This window comes from Pongo pygmaeus, chromosome Y (genome assembly GCF_028885625.2).
Source record: "Pongo pygmaeus isolate AG05252 chromosome Y, NHGRI_mPonPyg2-v2.0_pri, whole genome shotgun sequence".
Classification (NCBI taxonomy): Eukaryota; Metazoa; Chordata; class Mammalia; order Primates; family Hominidae; genus Pongo; species Pongo pygmaeus.
Genome location: NC_072397.2, coordinates 15,397,985 through 15,421,625, shown reverse-complemented (window position 1 = coordinate 15,421,625; position 23,641 = coordinate 15,397,985). Strand labels below are relative to the sequence as shown.

Genomic DNA, 23,641 nt, shown 5'->3' with positions numbered 1-23,641 from the left:
TAGTTGTGCGTTAGTTATTCTGTTAACCTGACACACTGACTTACTCTTGTAATCCTAGCATTTTGGGAAGTGAAGGTAGGAGGATGGCTTGTGGTCAGGAGTTGGAGACGAGCCTGGGTAACATAAAGGGCCCCTTTAATCTATTGACATTTTCTCATCAAGGACTGGGTTAGTGGAAGACAATTTTTCCTCAGACAAGGGTTGGGCAGGGGAAGAAAGTGGTGAGGTGGACACATTTGAGAGTGGAGGCTGGCCACAGGGCCCCAAGAGACACGTGGTTGGGCGGTGCTTCCCATGGGAGCAGTGTGACAGAGGGCAGGCAGGGCAGCAGGGGGATAGGGAAGATGGTGTCTGGATGAAACTGTGCCACCTCAGGTCATCCTCAGTCATTACATTCTCCACAGACAGGTATTCCAGGTCATCCTCAGGCATTGCATTCAGGCCACAGATAGGTACAGGTTGAAAGCCAGGGTTTGGGGACCCTTGACCTATTGTATATTTCAAATCACTAAACGATGGTAAAATATTTAAAATATTCTCTCCCAAGAACATTTTAATTAGGTTGATTTAATCTTTTATCCAAATATCACACTGCGCATGGTGGTTCACCCTTGAAATCCCATCACTTTAGTGGTCCCAAACCGGCAGATCACTTCAGCCCAGGATTTGGAAACCAGTTTGGGCAATATGGAGAAACCCATATCTATTATGAAAACATAAAAAATTGCCCACCTCTGATAGAAAGCTCCTGTAGTACCAGCTACTTGGGAAGCTGAGACGTGGGAACATCAGTTGAGCCTGGGTGGAGGAGGCTGCAGTGAGCAGTGCACTTTGGCAACAGGAGATACACATCTCAAGAAAGAAAATACACAAAACATCATACTGTTCCTCATAAATATATAGTTTTCACATAAAATTATTTAAATGGGGCAACTTAGGAAAATTACATATTGCAACTTAGGAAAATTACAATAGCTTTTCTTATGTAATTTTTAGAAACAAGATTTTGTCAGGTACATATTAAAATGCAGCATTAGTTCATGAAGTCAGTGCCCTTTTTCCTCTCTGTGTTACAAATTTTACATATTTAAAGTAAGAAATAATAAAAAGATGTCAGCCTCTGGAAGGGAATTTTACTTGAGTTTTCAACACAGTATGTAATAAAATTTTATCTTTTTAGGTTATTTATTTTCATCTAAATATAGATAATTTTTTACCATTTACAGCACAATCGTCCTGGCAAGTTTTTCATTGGTGATCTCAATAGAGAAACCAATGAAAAGTTGCTTAAAGCAGTATTTGTGAAACATGGTACCATATCAGAAGGTAACTCTTAAAACCGTGTGTGTGTGTGTGTGTGTGTGTGTATTTTCATATATATATTTGAATATGTCTATTTAAAATATGTATTTATATATATGTTTTGAAAAAAATATATTTTTTCAAAGTTAATTGTATACCTACATTAAAATGCCTTATCATTTTTAAACTCTTATTTTGAAGTATCCATTTGATATTTGGAAAATTCTCATAGCAGCAGGTGAGGGGTCTGTAGTAAGAATCACCTACTACTTAGAAAGGAAAATGAGGAAAAGTAAATGTGTTGTGGAATTAGGGAACAAAGTGGAATAAAATAAGCTGACTGTAGGGGTGACTTAGTACTAAGAATCACAGTAGTGATGTGAAATGTAATTATTTTTTGGTTTGATGTAACTTTCAGATGGTTAGTACTTTGGTGAGTGCATTTTATAAATGGAAAATGTTTTCATATATTTTAGTTCTTTTGATAAATGATCAAACCAGCAAATCCAGAGGCTTTGCATTTATTACTTTTGAGAACTCTGCAGATGCTAAGAATGCTGCCAAAGATATGAATGGAAAGGTAAGAGTCCCTTATTAATAATATTCTAACTCGGTTCTTCAATTAACAGTATTTCTAGGTCTTTTTAGTATTACTAAACTTTTAAAGATAGTAGAATGCCGTATGAAGCCATCCTCTTCTTTGTGCTATATACATGCAAGTGTAGTTGGAAGGTTATTGGAATTACCATTAAAAATATTAATATATGGTAACTTTTTTCTATGTTTGTATTTCAATACGAGTGTAAATAGATTTTGAAAGGTTTTGAAGAGCTTTAAAACTTATAAAGAACCCTCAAGAAAATGAAAGGAATAAGTCAACATTCATTAAATGCTGTTAATGGAATTACTTCCATTTCATGGAAATATAGCATAGACAAACTGTGGAAAAAATCTCAACAGACTCACAAGAAGGAAAGAATCTCTCCCATTTTCTGAAACTATATTCTTGAGAAAGTATATTTAAATAAGACCTTTACATTTAAGGAAATGTTAAGTACTTGAAAATAGAAAATAATATGAGAACATTGAAGTTGGATAACAAAAGTAACTGGCATTTTTGTCTAATCCTTTCTCCTAAGGACTTTTTTTTTTCTCCTGTCACCAGAGTGATTTATGTAACACGAATACCTAATTACTCATTTCCTCAGTGTGTTTAAGGACTTGTTTTGATCACAACCAATGGTCTCGCGTCCTATTGAGTCTTAAATCTAGGGATTGTGTGTTTATTAAAGCTTTAAACTTTTGTGTAATTCTATTAACTGTTGAATTCCTTTACATTGTAGTCAAGATCATTCCATTCTGGGCCCTGTAGAGCTTTTTGGCTTTATAACATTATCCCAGTCAGGCTGGGCATGGTGGCTCACGCCTTTAATCCCAGCACTTTAGGAGGCCGAGGAGGGTAGATCATGAAGTCATGAGAACAAAACCATTATGGCCAACATGGTGAAACCATCTCTCTACTAAAATACAAAAAATTTGTCATGCCTGGTGGTGTGTGCCTGTAGTTCCATCTACTTGGTAGGCTGAGGCAGGGGAATCAGTTGAATCTGGGAGGCACAGGTTGCAGTGAGCCGAGATCACACCACTGCACTCCAGGCTGGCAACAGAGCAAGACTCCGTCTCAAAAAAATAAAAAATAAAAATAAAATAAATAACATTATCCCAGTCTGTTTTTAGCTCCTGTTACTCTTTACATTATCCCCAAAATGCTTTTTTGGACTTCTTGAGAATTATCCTTCCCCATGTATGTATACAAATAACAATTTATGCTTCAAAAACAACTTAGATTTCATATTTTCTCCCTCATTGCATATTGTAGGTATTTTGTACTCAATATAGCATGTACTAATCTATTGATTGTGAAATTGTATACAGTGCTTATTTAAGTCTTCCTCGTTGCTTTTATTTGTGCTACATCTAGCATGCTTCCTGGTACATAGCAGAAAGTACCTTTTTATTCACTCTTAAAAATTAGTATTTCAAGCTGTGGTAGAAACCGAGAGTAGCTTTTGGTTCATGGCTTTGTGGTAGGTATGGAGATGATTTTGACTTATGTATAGTAATCTGTGATAATTCTTTTTCCCCCTAGTTTTCAAGCCAAAGAGCAGGTAATTTGTGCACAGTTTTCATTTGTTTGTTTATTTGTTTTTTAACACAGAGTCTCGCTGTGTCGCCAGGCTGGTTTGCAGTGGGGCGATCTTGGCTCACTGCAACCTCTGCCTCCTGGGTTCAAGCAATTCTCCTGCCTCAGCCTCCGAGTAGCAGTGACTATGGGTGAGTGTCACCACACTTAGCTAGTTTTTGTACTTTGAGTGGAGACGGGGTTTCACCCTGTTGGCCAGGATGGTCTCTATCTCTTCACCTTGTGGGATTACAGGCCTGAGCCACCGCGCCTGGCCAATGTTATTTCTAAATTACTTCATCTCACATATTTTATTGTGTAAAAATAAATATGAATGTTATATGCACATAAATGTTAAGATGGCCAATAAAGGAGTTTCTCAGAGTTTTCAGGGGGAATTAACAGTTTAAGGAATTTTGGCTGACTTCGGAACACTGGGAAAGAAGCAGCCATGCGCAAATCTGGGGAAAATATTTTGGGCCCAGAAATAACAAAAGTTTCAAGGTAGGAACAAGTGGTGATATGGCTGCAAGAGGTCTTGTAAGGGATTTAAGATTTTCCCCTAAATAACAAAAGCCATGTAATTTTTAAATCGAGTTATTAACTGTTTTCAAAAATTACTTTGACCTATAGAAAAGATTACACTGAAAAATGTTATTGTGAAATTAATTAGGATATTTAAGTATTTCTGAGAAATTACATGAAGTACTATATTAGAGTCATTTTTTTTAGGGGCACATATAAGGCAGTATAAGAAATGAGTAAGGTAAGAAGCCTTAATGAGATCAAACAAGGATCACCCTTACAGAAACATTTCTAGAGTAAATACAGAATTATAAATCATATGCGGACATTTATGTAAGTGTTATCAGATAAAACAAGAAACAACTCATAATGACTAATGTGACTAATCCTTTGAATGAGTAACCTCATTTTTTTAAATGACACAAGCTTCCTTGGGACATTAAAACTTTTAAATCAGTGATGTGAATACAAAGATGAAGTAGATTATATGTTGTAAAAAACAGATGTGCCACATTCTTCCATAGAATATGTGACACGTTAATCTATTTTGTTTGAGGTTTTATTTTTTAATAATGGAGGAGTTTTCAAGGAATTTTAATAATATAATTTGTGTTTAATCCCCTAATGGAAGTCATGTGCTCAGTAAATGTCTCAAATTTGGCATTGTGAAAGGTGTGTTCATCTTAGGAGGAAAAAAAAAAGTTTGCTTTGGGAGAAAATATATAGAATTGAAGTATAGTTGATGTAAAACTTTGTAAAATGTGCTTAGGTTAAATGTGCCAATGTTATTAATAGTACCCTTAATACTATTAGTCTTTGGAAGGAAAAGCAATAAAATTAGAACAAGCCAAGAAACCATCTTTTCAAAGAGGTGATGGGCAGAGACCACCACCTTATTCAAGAAACAGAAGCCCTTCAGGAAGTCTGAGATCTGCAAGAGGAAGTAGTGGAGGAACAAGAGGGTGGCTTCCCTCACATGAAGGACAGTTGGGTAATGTTTTAAAATAAAAGATGGAACCAATAGGACTGAAAGAAAATAAGTTTGAAGATATCAGAATTTCTCAATTTTATTTATTTCCTTTATGAACAGAAAATTAACTTATTGATAAGAAGCAAAATTATTTCTAAGTATCAAATGTGTATTATAAGAATGATTGAACTAATATCTAAACTTTGTTTTAAAATTATAATAACTTTGCATTGAAATAACACAGATATCAAACTGAATTGAGTTTATGAATGCTGACTGACTGTACTCAACTGGTTTTCTGCAGAACTGATTTATATTCATTATACTTTAGAGTTTTCTACTTTGGGGCCCAGAACTTCATATCAGTTGTATTATCAAAATACAATGGAATATTTAAGACTTTCCAACAGGAAAAAAGTAACTCAGTACTTAAGATTGATTTGGCAATTTTTTGTGTGTATACATGTGCAAACATCTATGCAAATCTATTCCTTTGTAATTTTGATACAGAGAGTTTGTGCATTGGCCTGCCATAACGCATTTTCAATTTAAGAAATGTAATAATTTCTGGAAAGAGTCTGTGACTCTGGGAAGGTCTAAAAACAACTGCTTCACAGATATGTATGTATCTTTCTTTGCTGGAGGATGAGTCACTGAAAATGATAATTATGAGTGATTTACACAATAGAAATGAGGGGCCAATATTTACATGAAAAAAAAACGTGTTATTTAAAAAAAAAACAAAAACCAAAAAACTATTGTTTGGGCTGGGCAAGGTTGCTCATGCCTGTCATCTCAGCACTGGGAGAATATAGGGCAGGTGGACCACGAGGTCAAGAGTTCCACCCCAGCCTTGACAACATGTTGAAACCCTGTATTTCCTAAAGATACAAATAATTAGCCTGGTGTGGTGGCATGCACCTGTAATCCCAGCTACTCGGAAGGCTGAGGCAGGAGAATCACTGGAACCTGGAAGGCGGAAGCTTCAGAGTGCTAAGATCACACCATTGCACTCCAGCCTGGGCAATAGGGCAAGAGTCCATCTCAATAAACAAACAAACAAATAAATAAATTAATTAACCTATTGGTTAACTTGTATTATCTATTAACCAGACTTCAAAAATCTAACATTAAACTTGGAGTTTTAATAACCAGATGTGTAATTAATTGGAGATTTTTTTAAAGTTGAAATTGCAGTGTTTGCTCCATTTTAAAATGCATAGCTTCTTGGTTATTTTGTCTCCATTGATCTTGAGGGTGAGGTTCAATAATACTCTGCCATGTACGATAACGTGCGCATTCTAATGTCCAAGATTCTAACCTGTACCACCACCTGGCAATTGGCATATATCTACATTTTTTGTAGATATATGAAAACATTTTTATATGCAATTCTTAAAGATTATTAAAATTTAGCATAGTCTAATCTGAAAATTAGTGTCTCATAAAGGAATTGTAAGAATTCTATATTATCTTAACAAATTTTAGAGATAATGTATTTTCCTGATATATCAATTTTTGATATTGCAAATATTTCAGTTTCTTTGAATGGAATTTAGTTTATCTTTATGATATACTTTGAATATTTTTCATCATAACATAATGATATAAACAGTCATTTATCATTTTTCTTTTAATATTTTTTATGTATATTATACTTAGGTATTTTATTGATGTATTTGTGCTCCCTGTTCACTCCCCACTTTTCCCACATCTCTCTCTCATACAAATATATTATGATTCTTGAATTTCTTTCTAGATTTTCTAAATGGACTTTTATTGATTGAATTGTACTAATTTCATATAGAAATGTTAATTTTATTAGTTTAGACAAATGTGAATTTGTAAGATTATAATATGTAGAAAACCTTTATATACAACTAAAACTTAGCCATTTAAGAAACAGTGATGTTAGTTAACTAAAAATATTTTGTTTGAAATGCAGATGATGGTGGATGCACTCTTGATCTCAACATGTGTTATTCTAGGGGACCCATTCCAGCTAAAAAGGTCCTCCTCCTAAAAAATCTATTCCTTCTGCTGTGGCAAGAAGCAACAGTGATATGGGAGGCCAAGGTAAATGCTACCTGATAGAAAGACCATATTTTTTGTATGACTGAAAATGAGCTCTTTTAACTGGATGCTTAACTTTAAGTTCATTGAACAAAAGAGAAGTAACACATACACGGGCATAATTACGTATCCATAGCTTTTATTATAGTTTCTGTCTCACTAGATACATTTCAGATTTATGGAGAAGAAATACTGGAGCTTCTCATTGCCTATCAAAGAAGTGATTAGAGTGAGGCCAACATTCCTTTTAATCCTGTGTTTGCCAGAAAATTCCCTTTAATTTTTCTGAAAGTTCCTAGCAAGCAGTATTCTTTGATGGTAGGCCTCTTCATCTAATGAATTCTTCCATTTCCTAGCATCCCCTAGTAATGGTCCCCTGGTGTCCTAATCTAAAAATTTCTTGTTCAGTTTCTTTGTTGGGTTGGAGTCTTGCTCTTACCAGGTCAGAGTTTATTGGTAAGATGAAGGCCTACTAAAGCCTCAAATTCCTGGGGCTCAAGCAGTTTTCCTGTTTCAGCCTCCCAAGTTTCTGCAACTACAGGCATGCACCACCGCCGCTAGCTAAATTATTTTCCCTATATTTTTGTAGAGATAGGATCTCACTACAATGTCAAAACTGACATTAAAGCCCGGGCCTCAAGCAGTCCAGCTGCCTCAGCCTTCCATACTGGCTCACAATGTGAGCTGCTGAGCCTGGCCTTCCAGCTTCTGAGACCTCAATAATGCTTACGTGCCAGTCATTCTTATTGCTTATATGAAGATTCAAAAGAACTACATGAGCATTTAGCAGACAAGGAGTCACTGGGCTTAAATATTATTAAAAAATAAATTTAAGGCTTTAAAGGTAGACATGAAGGAGTCCAATATTCTTAAATTAAGTGGATATCACAGAAGTGCAGAGTTGTGAAATATAAGGGGATGTAAATCAATAATTGCGATCATACCAGGATGTTTAAACATTAACACAAGATCCTAAGTGTAAGATTTGAAATTATTTGAGGAGAGAATTTAGAACTAAGCAAAATGAGGTGACCACTAGGATTGTATAAAAGTAATATTTTTGAGAAGAATTGTAAGATTGCAGACTGAACTGAAGAAAGCAAGACAATAAATAAAAGTTCTTAGCCAAGAAGTTTAAGCAGAACAAATTAAAATTCTTACTTAGTCCTCCACCCTAATATGGGGGAAATTGAAAACTGCCATTTTCGATTTTACATTTCATATGTAGAGTATCGGTGAAGTTAGGTATTTATTGACTTCAGGATACCCAAGGCAACACATTTTCATTGGAAAATTAGCCAGTGAACATATCATAGGCAAAACACGTGAATAATATATTAAAGGAGAAACTTTTGTATTTTGAAATAGCAACAATGTTGTAATGATCCCTTTAATAGTAATGCTTATTGCAGTAAAATAAATGTTGGCCATCTTTAGAAAATCTTCAGTAGTACATTTTAATTTGTCAATATTTAGGATAGAGGCAACCACTAAGAGATAAATGAGAACTTTTATGTAAACATTTAGCATGCAGTCGTTCAAAACATTTAGCGTGCAGTCGTATCAGTATTTGTGTGTGTGAGATGGATTGAACAATGTGGGAAAATTTACCTTCTTCAGCTGAGAAAGGACAACGTATGTAAACTTTAAAATACATTTTTTAAATGTATTTTACATTTTGAAGATGTTTGATGAGTTTGATGGCTTTACATGTTTTCCCTGTGTCATTAGCAGTCATCAGTAATTCATATGAAAATGAGAATAATAACTAAGTAGTTATTAACAATTACAAATGAACTTTTATCTAAGAATTAATGATGGGCTTCAGCTTCATTAGAAGAACTGGCTTTGCAGGAGCCGTGGGATTATCCAAAGCCGTAAGAAATATTCACAGTGTTATGACTGTCTAGTAATTTAAGGAATGAAGAATGGAGTCATAGAAAAAATAATTGTAAAAAGTTGTTTGAGAAAAGAGAAAATAGTGTTTCAGGTTTGGTGTTCTATACATAGCGGTCCATCATTTTAATATTAAAGGTCCCATATCACATGAAAGAGAGAATTATGGAGGTCCTCTACACAGAGAGCCATTCTCTTCCTGGAGAAATGGCCATATGTCACCCAGCGATGATGGTTATACAACTAAGGATAAAGGAAAAATTTTTAAAAAGCAGTTGCTTTTTTTTGATGTGGTGATGAAATTCACATAACAAAATTAAAAATTATAAGGTAAACAGTTAAGTGGAGTTAAATACATACTGTGTTGTGCAGCAACTACATCCATCGAGTTCCAAAACATTTTTTATCACACCAAACTACAATTCCAACTACCAGCTAAGCAGTCCCTTTCATTTTCTCCCTTCCCTCAGCTGCTAGCAAACACCAATCTGTGTTCTGCCTTTGAACTTACCTATTGTGGGCATTTAATGATAATGGGCTCAAATACTACACCACTTTTTGTATCTATCTCCTTTCTTTTGCATGATATCCTGAAGGTTCATTTACATCATAGCACTTCACTCCTTCCACAAGCTGTTAACTCATTATTTTCTTTGGGTTGTTTCCACCACAGTGTTTCTAAGCACCAATATTTGTTTGAGTACACTTATTCAATTCTGGGTGTATATATAAGTGAAATTGCTTGGTCCTATGATAATTATGTTTGTTTTCTTGAGGAACCACCACATTACTCCATAGTAGCTGCATCATTTTCCATTCCAACTATCATTGTATCAGGGTTCCAATTTATTTATATCCTCTCAAACACTTGTTATTTCCTGCTTTTAAAATTTATTGCCATTCCAATGTGTGTGTGAAGTATGATATCTCATTTTGGATTTGAAATGCGTTTTCTGAATCACTGTGAGTATCTGTTCCATGTGCTTTTTGGGCATTTGCCTATTTTATTTGGAGAAATATCTATTTAGATGTTTGGCCTTTTAATTTTGTTTAACTTGTAATAGTTATGGTTTGGATACTAGAAGTTCAAAATTTAAAATTTGTTGCTTAAACTTATGCACACAGAAATCATCCAAGTTTCAGAGAAACCAGGGATTATGCTCCACCACCTAGAGACTATGCATGCTGTGATTATGGTAATTCTGGTTGGGATGAACATTGCTCTAGAGGATATAGGTACTATAATGTTATCTGGATTTATCAAATAGATTTCTTAAATTGTTCATTCTGACATTTAAAAAAAACTCTTTTTTTTCAATTTAGTGATTGTGATGTCTATGTGGTAGAAATCATTCTGAACATACAAGTGGAAGTTCTTACAGAGATGCATTTCAGAGATATGATGAGGGTCCAGGATGGATTTGTAAATTATAGAATTGTATTTAATAGACCAGATCATTATTTTAATGAAATTCAAAGGAAAATTATAAAGGACAAATATAACATGTTTAAATATTGAGTATTCTTTTTTTTTTTTTTTGATGGTTTACTTTATTTCAAATTCAGCTGCAGTTTTTTTTTTTTTTATCATTATCCTTTAAGTTTTAGGATACATGTGCACAATGTGCAGGTTAGTTACATATGTATACATGTGCCACGCTGGTGTGCTGCACACATTAACTCCTCATTTAGCATTAGGTATATCTCTTAATGCTATCCCTCCCCCCTCCCCCAACCCCACAACAGTCCCCAGAGTGTGATGTTCCCCTTCCTGTGTCCATGTGTTCTCATTGTTCAATTCCCATCTATGAGTGAGAACATGCGGTGTTTGGTTTTTTGTCCTTGCGATAGTTTACTGAGAATGATGATTTCCAATTTCATCATGTCCCTACAAAGGACATGAACTCATCATTTTTTATGGTTGCATAGTATTCCATGGTGTATATATGCCACATTTTCTTTTTTTTTTTATTATTGTTATATTTTAGGTTTTATGGTACATGTGCGCAATGTGCAGGTAAGTTACATATATATACATGTGCCATGCTGGTGCGCTGCACCCTCCAACTCGTCATCTAGCATTAGGTATACCTCCCAATGCTATCCCTCCCCCTCCCCCCACCCCGCAACAGTCCCGGAAGTGTGATGTTCCCCTTCCTGTGTCCATGTGTTCTCATTGTTCAATTCCCACCTATGAGTGAGAATATGCGGTGTTTGTTTTTTTGTTCTTGCGATAGTTTACTGAGAATGATGATTTCCAATTTCATCCATGTGCCTACAAAGGACATGAACTCATCATTTTTTATGGATGCATAATATCCCATGGTGTATATGTGCCACATTTTCTTAATCCAGTCTATCATTGTTGGACACTTGGGTTGGTTCCAAGTCTTTGCTATTGTGAATAATGCCGCAATAAACATATGTGTGCATGTGTCTTTATAGCAGCATGATTTATAGTCCTTTGGGTATATACCCAGTAATGGGATGGCTGGGTCGAATGGTATTTCTAGTTGTAGATCCCTGAGGAATCGCCACACTGACTTCCACAAGGGTTGAACTAGTTTACAGTCCCACCAACAGTGTAAAAGTGTTCCTATTTCTCCACATCCTCTCCAGCACCTGTTGTTTCCTGACTTTTTAATGATTGCCCTTCTAACTGGTGTGAGATAGTATCTCACTGTGGTTTTGATTTGCATTTCTCTGATGACCAGTGATGGCGAACATTTTTTCATGTGTTTTTTGGCTGCATAAATGTCTTCTTTTGAGACGTGTCTGTTCATGTCCTTCGCCCACTTTTTGTTGGGGTTGTTTGTTTTTTTCTTGTAAATTTGTTAGAGTTCATTGTAGATTCTGGATATTAGCCCTTTGTCAGATAAGTAGGATGCAAAAATTTTCTCCCATTTCGTAGGTTGCCTGTTCACTCTGATGGTAGTTTATTTTGCTGTGAAGAAGCTCTTTAGCTTAATTAGATCCCATTTGTCAATTTTGGCTCTTGTTGCCATTGCTTTTGGTGTTTTAGACGTGAAGTCCTTGCCCATGCCTATGTCCTGAATGGTAATGCCTAGGTTTTCTTCTAGGGTTTTTATGGTTTTAGGTCTAACGTTTAAGTCTTTAATCCATCTTGAATTGATTTTTGTATAAGGTGTAAGGAAGGGATCCAGTTTCAGCTTTCTCCATATGGCTAGCCAGTTTTCCCAGCACCATTTATTAAATAGGGAATCCTTTCCCCATTTCTTGTTTTTCTCAGGTTTGTCAAAGATCAGATAGTTGTAGATATGTGGCATTATTTCTGACTGCTCTGTTTTGTTCCATTGATCTATATCTCTGTTTTGGTACCAGTACCATGCTGTTTTGGTTACTGTAGCCTTGTAGTATAGTTTGAAGTCAGGTAGTGTGATGCCTCCAGCTTTGTTCTTTTGGCTTAGGATTGACTTGGCGATGCGGGCTCTTTTTTGGTTCCATATGAACTTTAAAGTAGTTTTATTCTTAACAGTATAAAGCATGGGAACAATATGACATTGAGAACTTCACATTCAGAAAATGTGACTCAACTTTTAGTTTAGAAATAAGTCTGTTAAGCTTCAAAATACTACTCTTACACTTCTTTTAAATAAAACCTTCTGACTATTGCAGGCATAATTAATATCCTGTCAACAAAGGCAGAGGAAAGCAGATATTTCCAGATAGTACTTTAACTAATTCATGCTTTATTGATGGCAGTAAAAAATGTTTAAATGTAGTCCAACATATTATTTTACCAACCCTTCAGGGACCTCTCATGGTGCACCACCTGCACAAGGGCTTTGAATGTCTTATGGTGGAGGCAGCCACCATGATTATAACAATATACAGGATAGATATGGAAGAAGTCAGGAGAGTTACTCAAGGGGCTTTGAGTCATGAGCACGTTGGCAGAAAAGACCAAAGGAATCCATCTTCCCTGAATAGGGTGCACCAGCTCCTTGTGAAGCACATGGTAGCTGAAGTTATGTGGCATCTACGGGAGATGGTGGGGAAAGTCAATCTGATAAAGGAGACTGAAGCAGATATTAAAGCAAGTATTCAAAATAATAGTTATTGCATACCAAACCTTTTTTGCAAATCAAAAATTGAAATGTCCTTTTTGCATTGTTACTTGCATATTACTAAAAGAAACATATTGGTTTTGTGGAGAGAGGTAGATACTGACTTACTCCATGATTTTTTTGAGGTATTCAAAGGAAAAGGAATTTTTTTTCCAAGTAATTTTATACTTGTTAATGCTATTTGAAAACTATCTGTTTAGATGTAATATCTACATTAAACTTTTTGAATAAAATTTTACATGTAATGCAAAATGCCTGATGTTATTGCTTAGCTGCACATGCTTAAAAACAAATTCAATAGGAGAGTAAATTGTGGTGTTTGCTGAACATTTTTCTTTGTTTCTTTCAATATAAATAGATGTAAAATTAGGCATATGTTACATCTCCCTTGCAAGCTGCACAAGTTTTCTAATTATGCTGTTTCTCTTTAAAAACTTACAAGGTTAAAATGTTTGAGAAGTCTTCAGAAAGGCTGCAAAACTATCTGCCTCACAATAAAATATTTATTTATTAGAGGAATAGTACACATGAAAGGATATAATTAGATGTGGTTGATATTAAAGTTTAAGACATCTGGAACATTCTACTTGAAGCATTTTGTGACTAAAAGGGGATAATGGTAATGAATTTATTTCTTTTTACCTAAATCAATAGTGAACAAGCTAAGTTTCTCAAGTGCATAGCATAATGAAATTAAATGTTCCTAATTTAAATACTGAAAAGTAAGTGTTTTGTCTTGGGATGTACTCGTGTTAATTTTTTCTTGAAAGTTTTGACAATGGTTGTTGCAAGTAATGGTTTAGTAACAAGTTCTTACAAATAGGAATAATCTAGAATGGTTGGGATTTTTTCAATTTTTTTATTTTTGAGATAGAGTGTAGCTTTGTCACCCAAGCTGGGGTGCAGTGGCTCCATCTTGGCTTACTGCAAACTCTGCCTTCTGGGTCCAAGCTATTCTCTTGCCTCAGCATCCTGAGTAACTTGTATTAGACGTGTGTGCACCACAGCTGGCTAACTTTTTGTGTTTTTACTACAGACAGCATCTCACCATGTTTGCCAGGCTGTTCTTAAAATCCTGATCCACCCTCCTCAGACTCCCAAAGTGCTACAATTAAAGGCATGAGCCACCGATCTCAACCTATCAGATTTAATTGATGATATGAATGGAAATGCTTTAAACCTCATACTTTTGTTAAAGTGAAGTGTATAAAACATAAACAACAGCATAAATTTTAGGATGGAGCTGCTTAAAAGTTTAACAAATCTTCGAATGATAAAAATAAAAACATTTGGACCTAAATAACTAAACCAATTAATTTTCCTGATTATACAACCTAAAGAAATAAAATACATGAAGTTCCAGAAGTTTTATGGTCCATAATTCTTACAATTGACAGACCAATCTGCAAGGAGGAAGTATTCTCTTGACAAGATCATCATTTTTATAGGCTAAGGGTGCAAATAATTTTAAAGGGAGAAGTTACCAACTTTGATTTTCAAGTGACTTATTCATGTTACGAAGTTGTGTTTTCATTCAGCTGTAGCATTGTGAGGAGGAAGTGAAAAGATAAATCTCCCTAGTCTTGTGTATCTTACTGTCCAAGTGTGATGGCTCAGGTCTTTAATTCCAACACTTGGGGAGGCCAAGGCTTGCAGATCACTTTAGGTCAGGAGTTGAAAACCAGGCTGGCCAAAACTGTGAAACCCCATCTCTACCAAAAACACAAAAATTAGCCAGCCACGGAGGCGCACGCCTTTAATATGTATCAGCTAATAGGAAGGCTCGGGCAGGAGAATCATTTGAACCTGGGAGGCTGAGGCTGCATGAGCCGATATTGCGCGATGCACTTTAGCCTGGGTGACAGAGTATGACTCTAACTCAAAAATAATTATATAAATCAACAAACATGTAAATAATAAATAGGGTATCCTTCAGTTCAAGCACATAACATTTCTTTTTTTCTTTTTTAGAGGCAGGGTCTCACTGTGTTGTCCTGCCTGGACTGCAGTGGCATCACTGTAGCACACTAGCCTTGAACTCCTGGGTTCAAATGTGCAAGCCTTCCATTTCAGCCTCCCAAGTAGCTGGAATGACAGACACACACCACCGTGCTCAGCTTTTGTGTTTGTGTGTGTGTGGTAGGGACAATGCTTTGGATATATTGTTCAGGCTGGTCTCAAAGTTCCAGGCTTAAGTGATCCTCCTTCCTTGGCCTCCAAAAGTGTTGTGATTATAGCAGTGAGCCACTGAGTCTGGAATATCAATTCTTGGTATGCGTGACATTCCACCTTTGCTCTTTTAAATCTTTTGAGATATACAATAAATCATTATTAAGTGTAGTCATCCTATGCTACTGAACACTAGATCTTTTTCCTTCTAAGCAACCAGAATTTAACCTACTGCCATCCGCTCTTTGATCCTTTCATTACCAGGACACATTGCTTGTATCAGAATATTACATGTATGCCAAAAGTATCTACAACTGTTATGTACAGATTTTTTAAAATAAGTAAAAAATTAATAAAAAGGGTATCTAAAACAAGGTGATAAAATAGGAGGCTCTAATTTGTTCCTCCATCCACAAATGCAATAAATAAAAAGCCACACCCACATTAATTCCCTATGAGATAAACTCAGAAACTAGTTGTGATACTCTTGCACATAGTATTATGAAAATACTCACTTAAAAAGAGGTAAGAAAAACTGAATCATGATCTTGTTCTAGAGTTTTATGTCTGACACAGTGCCCTAGAATCAATAGGGAACTGTTAATTCACAGCTTCTCTCAGAGGACTGAAGTATTAATCCACATATGTAATGCCCCAACTCTTACAGCTGCTTCTCAATGAAATGATTCCTAACTTGCCTATCTCTGGATTCTAACACAGACTGGCATTCATAACTCTCCTAAGACCTCCAAGATAAAAGAGGGATTTAAGTAGACAGTCAAGCACTTCTGAAACTTTCCTCCTGGCTTACTGGATCTCAAGCAGTCAATGAAGCTCAGCTCCCTCTTTGTACCTGGAAGAACTTAAATTGTAAATCTAATGCCTTGACTTTTTTTTTTTTCTTGTTTCTTTTGAGACAGAGTCTTGCTCTGTCTCCTAGGCTGGAGTGCAATGGCATGATGTTGGCCCACTGCAACTTCCACCTCCCGAGCTCAAGTGATTTTCCCGCCTCAGCCTCCTAAGTAGCTAGGATTACAGGCACCCCCACCATGCCAGGCTAACTTTTGTATTTTTTAGTAGAGACAAGATTTCACCATGTTGGTCAGGCTGGTCTCGAACTCCTGACCTCAGGTAATCCACCTGCGTCGGCCTCCCAAAGTGCTGGGATTACAGGAGTGAGCCAATGCTCCTCTCCATATCTTGACTTTTATAGCTTTTGCCCAGGTATTTTGCTTCTAATTCTGACTTTTGGATATGTCAAGATCCTCTGAGAGCAGGCAAACAGGCATTTCTCATTGGTCTTCATCATCACTCACTCTAGCAATATACTGAGCTTCTAAATTTTCCTTCCAAGAAGTCAAACTACCCAACTACGGACCTGACTTCTCAGGTTGCTGCCTAAGTGTTCCAATACTAACGCCTATCTCTGGAAGCTAATGAAGCCCAGCTTTTTGTAGTCCCAGGAGTCTAAAGAGGAAAAATGATTGTTTTATGATAACTCTGCATGATTTTTAAACTTGCCTGTTGATACAGTTTGGACATTTGTCCCTCCAAGCCTCAGGTTGAAATGTGGTCCTCCAGTCTGTAAATGGCACCTAGTGGGAGGTGTTTGTTTGTGTCATGGGGCTGGATCCCTCATAAATGGCTTGGCACTTTTGCCATGGCTAACAAGTGAGTTTTCTGCTTTATTAGTTTTCACAATGCAGCTTTTCATCCAAATAGGTTGTTGAAAAGAGCCTAATATCTTCTCCCTGTGTCTCTCTTGCTCTCTCCACATGTGACATGCCTGTTTTCCTTTTACCTTCAGTCCTGAGTGGAAGCCTCATGAGCCTCTCACTACATGAAGATGCTGGCACCACACATCTTTTACAGCCTGCAGAACTAGGAGCCAATGAAAGCTCTTTTCTTTGTGGATTTTCCAGTCTCATATTCTTTTATAGGAACACAAACAGACTAAGACATGTATCTCTGGCTGATAACTTGCCTATATCAGTAAGCAGTCAAGATCAGCATTCACTATTTCCTGTCTTCCATAGAGGACAAAGGGGTGGCTTTCAATGGTCCCGTGAGCTCTTCCTTAAATCCAGCCCTTGGCTTGCTCTAGCTTTCAGCTTCTCCATGGAAGCACCCAAAACTTGTAAACTCCTCCCTTAGGACCAGTTTTTTTTTTTTGGTTTTGTCTTTTATTTTTTGTTGTTTTTTTTTTTGAGATTGAGTCTCACTCTGTCACCCAGGTTGGGGTGCAGTGGTGTGATCTCAACTCACTTTGACCACCTCCCAGGTTCAGGAGATACTCCTGCCTCAACCTTACAAGTAGCTGAGACTACAGGCATGTGCTACCAGGCCTGACTAATATGATTTCACCATGTTAGCCAGGATGGTCTCAGCCTCCTGACCTCATGATATGCTTGCCTTGGCCTCCCAAAGTGCTGGGGTTACAGGCATGAGCCACTGTGCTCAGCCTGTACCAGTCTTTTAACTTGCCTGTTTCTAGGATCCAATGTGGCAGAATAGGAATTCTGTGATTCTGCTAATTCCTACGCTGTCCACAAGAAAACAAAAAACAAAAAACAAAAACAACTCAACTCACAACTATCCTTAGATAAGGACAACTTAGTGAATGATTCTATAACTTGGGATTGAATCTGTGACACCTTCTTCAACCACAGAACTGAGAATAGCCACATACATAGGATAAAAGAACAGTTTTAATTTGATGCTTTTTCTTCTCCCCAAGCCAGCACAGGGTTGCATACAAAAAATTTCCCCAGTCTCACAGTTTATTCAGAGAGGAGAGTGTTGAAAATGTACATTCAGCCTTTTCTTTTCCACTTTGCATTTCTTCACATGATGTTCTCTCTAGTCTTATCCTGTGGGAAACATTGGGAGTAAACAATGGGAGACAACTAGGGGTGGGGCTCACAGGCACCATAACAGTAATCTTACTGGTGGTTTTGTATTCCAGCCAACAGAGGTACACAATCAGAGAAACTAGGCAACAGCATACTTTCTGCAGGAACCAACCATGGTTGATGGGTCTGCCAGGCTCAAATCACTGGCCAACTGCCAAATCCCACCCTGGTTTTCTCTGCAAAATTTCCAAGGCTGTGACAAAGAAGCAGCTTGCTGATTATCCACAGAAGGGGCATGTGACCCCACCCAGTCCCAGCTGCCATACTTTTGACCATCCTAGCCCTGTGTGCTCCACTATCCCTAGGCTGAAAACCAGAGGCAATTTAGTAGTTAAGGATGAAGTTTCTGGCCCTACCAGGACCCAGCAGGCAAGTAGCTTATATAATAAGCCTTGGTACCCCTGGAAGGAAGTTCACTTCTGATACATCTAATGGAAATCACTGGGCGTTAGAATCTCTAGAGCACATGACTTTATTGAGAAACAGAGAATCCCAGTTTCAGTTCTAGTCCCACCCGCTGGTTTTGGGAAGCAACTACCCTGCTGGGGAAAGTGCCTGTCTGAGCTAATGAATGTATTCTATCCAGGCTCTTTCCAGCACAAAATGGATCTGGACTCTCCAGCCTCTGTCTCCTATAGGGATGACCCACTCTCAGCTCTGGCCCTTCCACTTTAGTCAGGGAACTATCTAATCTTTGAGAAACTTTCTGGGCAATATGCAACTTTTTTTTATATCAGAGACCAGGCTCTAAATGATCTGTTCAACTGCAGATGTCAAGGGAGCTGATTGTCAGCCCCAGGCCCTCGTGCTGCAGGCAGAAAATTAGCCCATCTGTGCGGAGACCTTCCAGTAACCATCACAGCCAAAATTACAGGCATGCCATTCTCTGTTCCAAAACAGAATCTAATGGACCCAGTCTCAGCTCCAGCCTGTCCAATTTCAATTTCCAAAATAGAATCGTTGGTAATAAGTAACCAAGAGCCAAAAAAAAAAAAAAAAAAAAGGCCCAGGAACCGATAGATTCAGGATGAATTCCACCAGATCTACAAAAAGCTGCATCATATTCCATTGTGTGGGTGATCCTAGTTTGTTCAACCAGTTATGTAGGTATGCTTACACACACACACAAAACAACAACAAACAAACAAACAAAAAACAACTGCACACACCTATGTTTCATGTTCTCTAAAAAAGCTGCAGTGGAAATACCAAGCCGGCCTCTGGTATCATCTGAAGACTCAGTGGGGAAGAACCCACTCCTTTCCTTGCATTACCTTGTTGCCCTCAGCCTTGTCCACAATGGCAGTTTTTCAGTGGTTTCTTACAGCTCTCCAGAGAAACTGCAGTTATGTTTATTTATATGGTTTACAATATATTAATTACCCTTTATCTCTAAACTTGAGGCTGGGTACAATGACTCGTCTGTAATTTCAGTACTTTGGGAGGCTAATGTTAGAGGATCCTCTGAGCCCAAAAGTCTGAGACTACAATGATGTGTGATTCAGCCTGGTGACAGAACAAGACTCTGCCTCTAACTAAAATAATTAAGATACATCTGATAGTAATATTTTTGTTTTACACTTTGGAAACACAAATTTCCTTGATCAAATATATGAATATTTGATAGTCACTGGCACAGCACATTTGCTTGTGTATAGGAACCAACGCAGGAAAGCAGTAGGATTAGATGTTCTTTCCCCTTAATGTCTGAACACGTGTATACTGTGATGATAAGGGGTGAGTTTGGACCAGGAAGGCTTTCTGCAACAGCCATCAACGCTGGGGAAACAAAACCCTCCAGAAGTCAGGAAACAAAATGGCATTTACTGGTAGTAGTAACTATAAAATCTTTTGCAGATTTGATTTCATTTTTAATTTAGTGTAGATTAGTCAGCACAATACAGACTACCCTGCCCCTATTAGTATGAGGTTTGATGACAAATGTCAATTAGATTTGGTTTTCAAAAACTACAAGAATCTCAGCTAACACCATAGTTACATGATTAATTTGACAATATACATGACCTTATTTTAAAGTTTCAGTTAGTCCACTAGGGACCAAAATATTATTTTAAACATAATAAAAATTCATGTGGATAATGGGGCAAAATGACAAGTTTTTATTTTTACTTATTTCCTTTTAGTTTTATGCCTTTCATTCTCCCCTCCCTCCCTCACTTCCTTCCTTCCCTCTGTCCCTCCCACCCCCCAACTCCTTCCTTCCTTCCTTCCTCTCTTTCTTTCTTTCTTTTTTTCTTTTCCTTCCTTCCTTCCTTTCTTCCTTCCTTCCTTTCTCTCTCTTTCTTTCTTTCTTTTCTCTCCTTCTTTCCTTGCTTCCTTCTTTCCTTCATTTTTCTCTCTCCCTTTCTCTTTCTTTCTCTCTTTCTCTCTCTTTCTCCCTTCCTGCCTGCTTGCCTTCCTTCCTTCCTTCCTCTTTCTTTCTCTTTTTTCTTTCTCCTTCTCTCTTTCTTCCTTCCTCCCTCCCTCCCTCTCTTTCTTTCTTTCTTTCCTTCTTTCTCTATTTCTTCCTTCCTTCCTTTCTTTCTTTCTTTGTTTCTTTCTTTCTTTCTTTCTTTGTTTCTTTCTTTCTCTCTTTCACCTTCTCTCTCTCTCTCTTTCTTTCTTTCCTTGTTTCTTTTCTTCTCTATCTCTGTTTCATTCTTTGATTTTTTTTTAATGGAATCCGCTGTCACTTAGGCTGGAGTTCAGTGACATGATCTCAGCTCACTGCAACTTCCCTATCCCAGATTCAAGCAATTCTCCACTCAAACCCTCCCAAGTAGCTGTGACTGTAGGCATATGACACAAATCCTGGCTATTTTTTGTGTGTGTGTGTGTGTTTTTAGTAGAGACAAGATTTCACAATATTTGCTCAGGCTGGTTTTGAACTCCTGTCCTCAAGTGATACACCCACCTCAGCCTCTCAAAAGGCTGGGATTCCAGAAGTCAGCCACAATGCCCACCCAGTTTTGTGCATTTCTCTCCTTAGTCATCTCTCCTATCTCTTTTATTATTTTATCTTATTTTTATTTCTGAGACAGAATCTCACTTCTGGTGGTGAGGCTGGAGCACAGTGGTGTGATCTCACTTCACTGCAAACTCCATCCCCAGGATTCAATGTATTCTCCTGCATCAGCCTCCCAAGTAGCTGGGATTACATCCATGGGTCACCACGCCTGGCCAGCTTTAGCATGATATTAGACATGGGATCTTGCCACGTTGGCCAGGCTTGTCCCAAACTCCTAACATCAAGAGATGCACCCACCTCGGCCTGCCAAACTGCTGGGAGTGCAGGTGTGAGCCTCCATGGCCTGCCTCATATCTGTTTTAAAACTCAGTTGATAAGTAATATTGTCTTCCTGGAATGCTTAATGTTTACAAAACAACTATAGCATTATTATTTAGCCCCTTCAGATGAAATATGGTAACACACAAAACATACATACACATACAAAGACACAGTCAGTGATCAAAATATCAGTGTAGACCAGGACCTAAAATGAAAGATGAGTTGCTACAGTTGACTAGAATTAAAGCAGACCAGAGTTGACCCATACCCACCCGAGAGATGTGAACAGAGGCTTTCAAAACACTCTATCAGATACATGTTAGATTATTCCCCAGCCATAGCAAAGGGACATAAAAATCTGTTGTGTTTAGAAGAGTCTTGATGGTTTGACTTTTCCAGGGTATTGGCATTCATGACGTTGGCCTTTAATGCTCTCCGCAATTACTCAGATCAGTAGACAACTCAGTTTTTCTAGCACACTAAAGTGCTTTTCAAAATTTTATCTAAAACTTAGTGGCTTGAAACAATAATTATAATTTACTAACTCTCAGTCTCTTCAATCTTCCACAGTCTCTCAGCCAAATGATTGTGGTTCAGGGGCATTCAGGAGCATGCAATCTAGTGATGGCTCAGGATGGGGACATTGTCAAGTGCCTTCTCATCTACCTGGTGCCGTGGGTAGCATGACTCAAATAGTGTGGGCTGGACTTCTGAGGTCCTCTGGCGTCTCCTTCTATTTCTATGAATATCTCCCTGGAATGTCCCTTCTGCATAGTGTTATCAGGGTGTTAGACTTTGTGATGTACTGGTCCGGTGCTCCTGAGGGGGTTGTCCCCATTAAAGCAGGAGACTTAGGCAGAGCTGTGTCACCTTTTCTAACTTAGGCCAGAGGTTGCCCAATATCCAGAAAAAGCTTCCAATGTTTTCTATTCATTAGAAACAAGTACTGTGTTCAGTCCCATCAGGAATATTTTCAAATGGGTTTGCGAAGAATTTCAAAGTGTGTTTTAGACCACTACAGTGGCCATGCCTAATAATTACTTATTTTTACAAGCGCTAGATGGGTTTTACCCAAAATGATAGCAGATATAGACTTTTAAACTTGAAATCTATGTATCATAGCTCCAAACATTTGGATATATGTTGAAATAACTCTCAAGCAAAAATTGATTTTGAAATGAGAGCTGTAAATAAATAAAATAAATGAGATAAATTCATAAATATCTGGATCAAATGCTTATGTTGGTCAGCCTTAAAAATGTTATGCAGCCTAATGTGCCACTCTTTTACTATTTCTATGGACAATACTTGGACAGAAGGAGAAGGAATCAGAGGACTGCTGATCACTCTCTGCCCCTCGAAACAGCGGCTGGAGCCCCAAAGATGTTCAAGTCTCCTATATCCCAGAAGACAAGATTGTCAAAGTTGTAAATATTCAGTGGCTATCTGTCCAGATTCAGGGTGAGCATAATGAATGACTGTACATGTGTCAGTCATGGGCACTATTCTTGGCATAGGGCAGAACTAGTTGGACATAAACTCTGAATCTAACCTTCTCCACAAGTAATATACATCTAATCTCAAAAACTTTTAGCTGCACATCATGGGGCTGGCTACTGTCTTGCCTATGGCAAAGGAATAGTATGATTTCACACACCCTACAATCCAGGGGGGGCATAAGAAGAAAGACAGTGAGTTGGGCAATCACAGAATTGAGAAGCACCTGGAATCTATGGTTGCACTGATAAGGAAATGAAATTTCCTACATAGGATGAGTTAAGGAAAACCAAGAAAGATGGTTGTCTTCACTGACTTGCAGAAACCAACTCATAGTCAAGAAAAGTGGGGCTGGTGGTAGGGGGTATGGGGGGGGGGCAGGGTGATGAAGGAGTGCAGGGGAGAGGAAAATATGTTCTGAGGAAAAGAACAAAAGAAATCAACAGAATTGCACTCTGATAAAATGAAAATATGTAATGTCCCTGACAGGGAAATAAAACAAAAAGCACTAAGATAGTAACAGAAGTCAGGAAAGCAATGCATTTAAAAACTGAGACGTTTAACAAAGAGGTAGAAAATAGTTCAAGGTATCAAACGGAAATCAAAGAAGTGAAAAATATACAAACCTAAGTCAAAAATTAGATACAGGGGCCAAACAGTAAACTGGATCAAGCAAGAACAGAGGAAACAGAGGACAAGCAAAATTAAGGCAAGTCTTTGAAAATAATCAAAATGGAG

General features: G+C 37.5%; 1 pseudogene; it reads left to right on the top strand.

Annotated features, from left to right (window-relative positions):
- The first annotated feature begins 294 nt into the window (after window positions 1-294).
- Window positions 295-23,641, top strand: part of LOC129025685 (RNA-binding motif protein, Y chromosome, family 1 member F/J-like) — a 372,015-nt pseudogene continuing 348,668 nt past the window's right edge.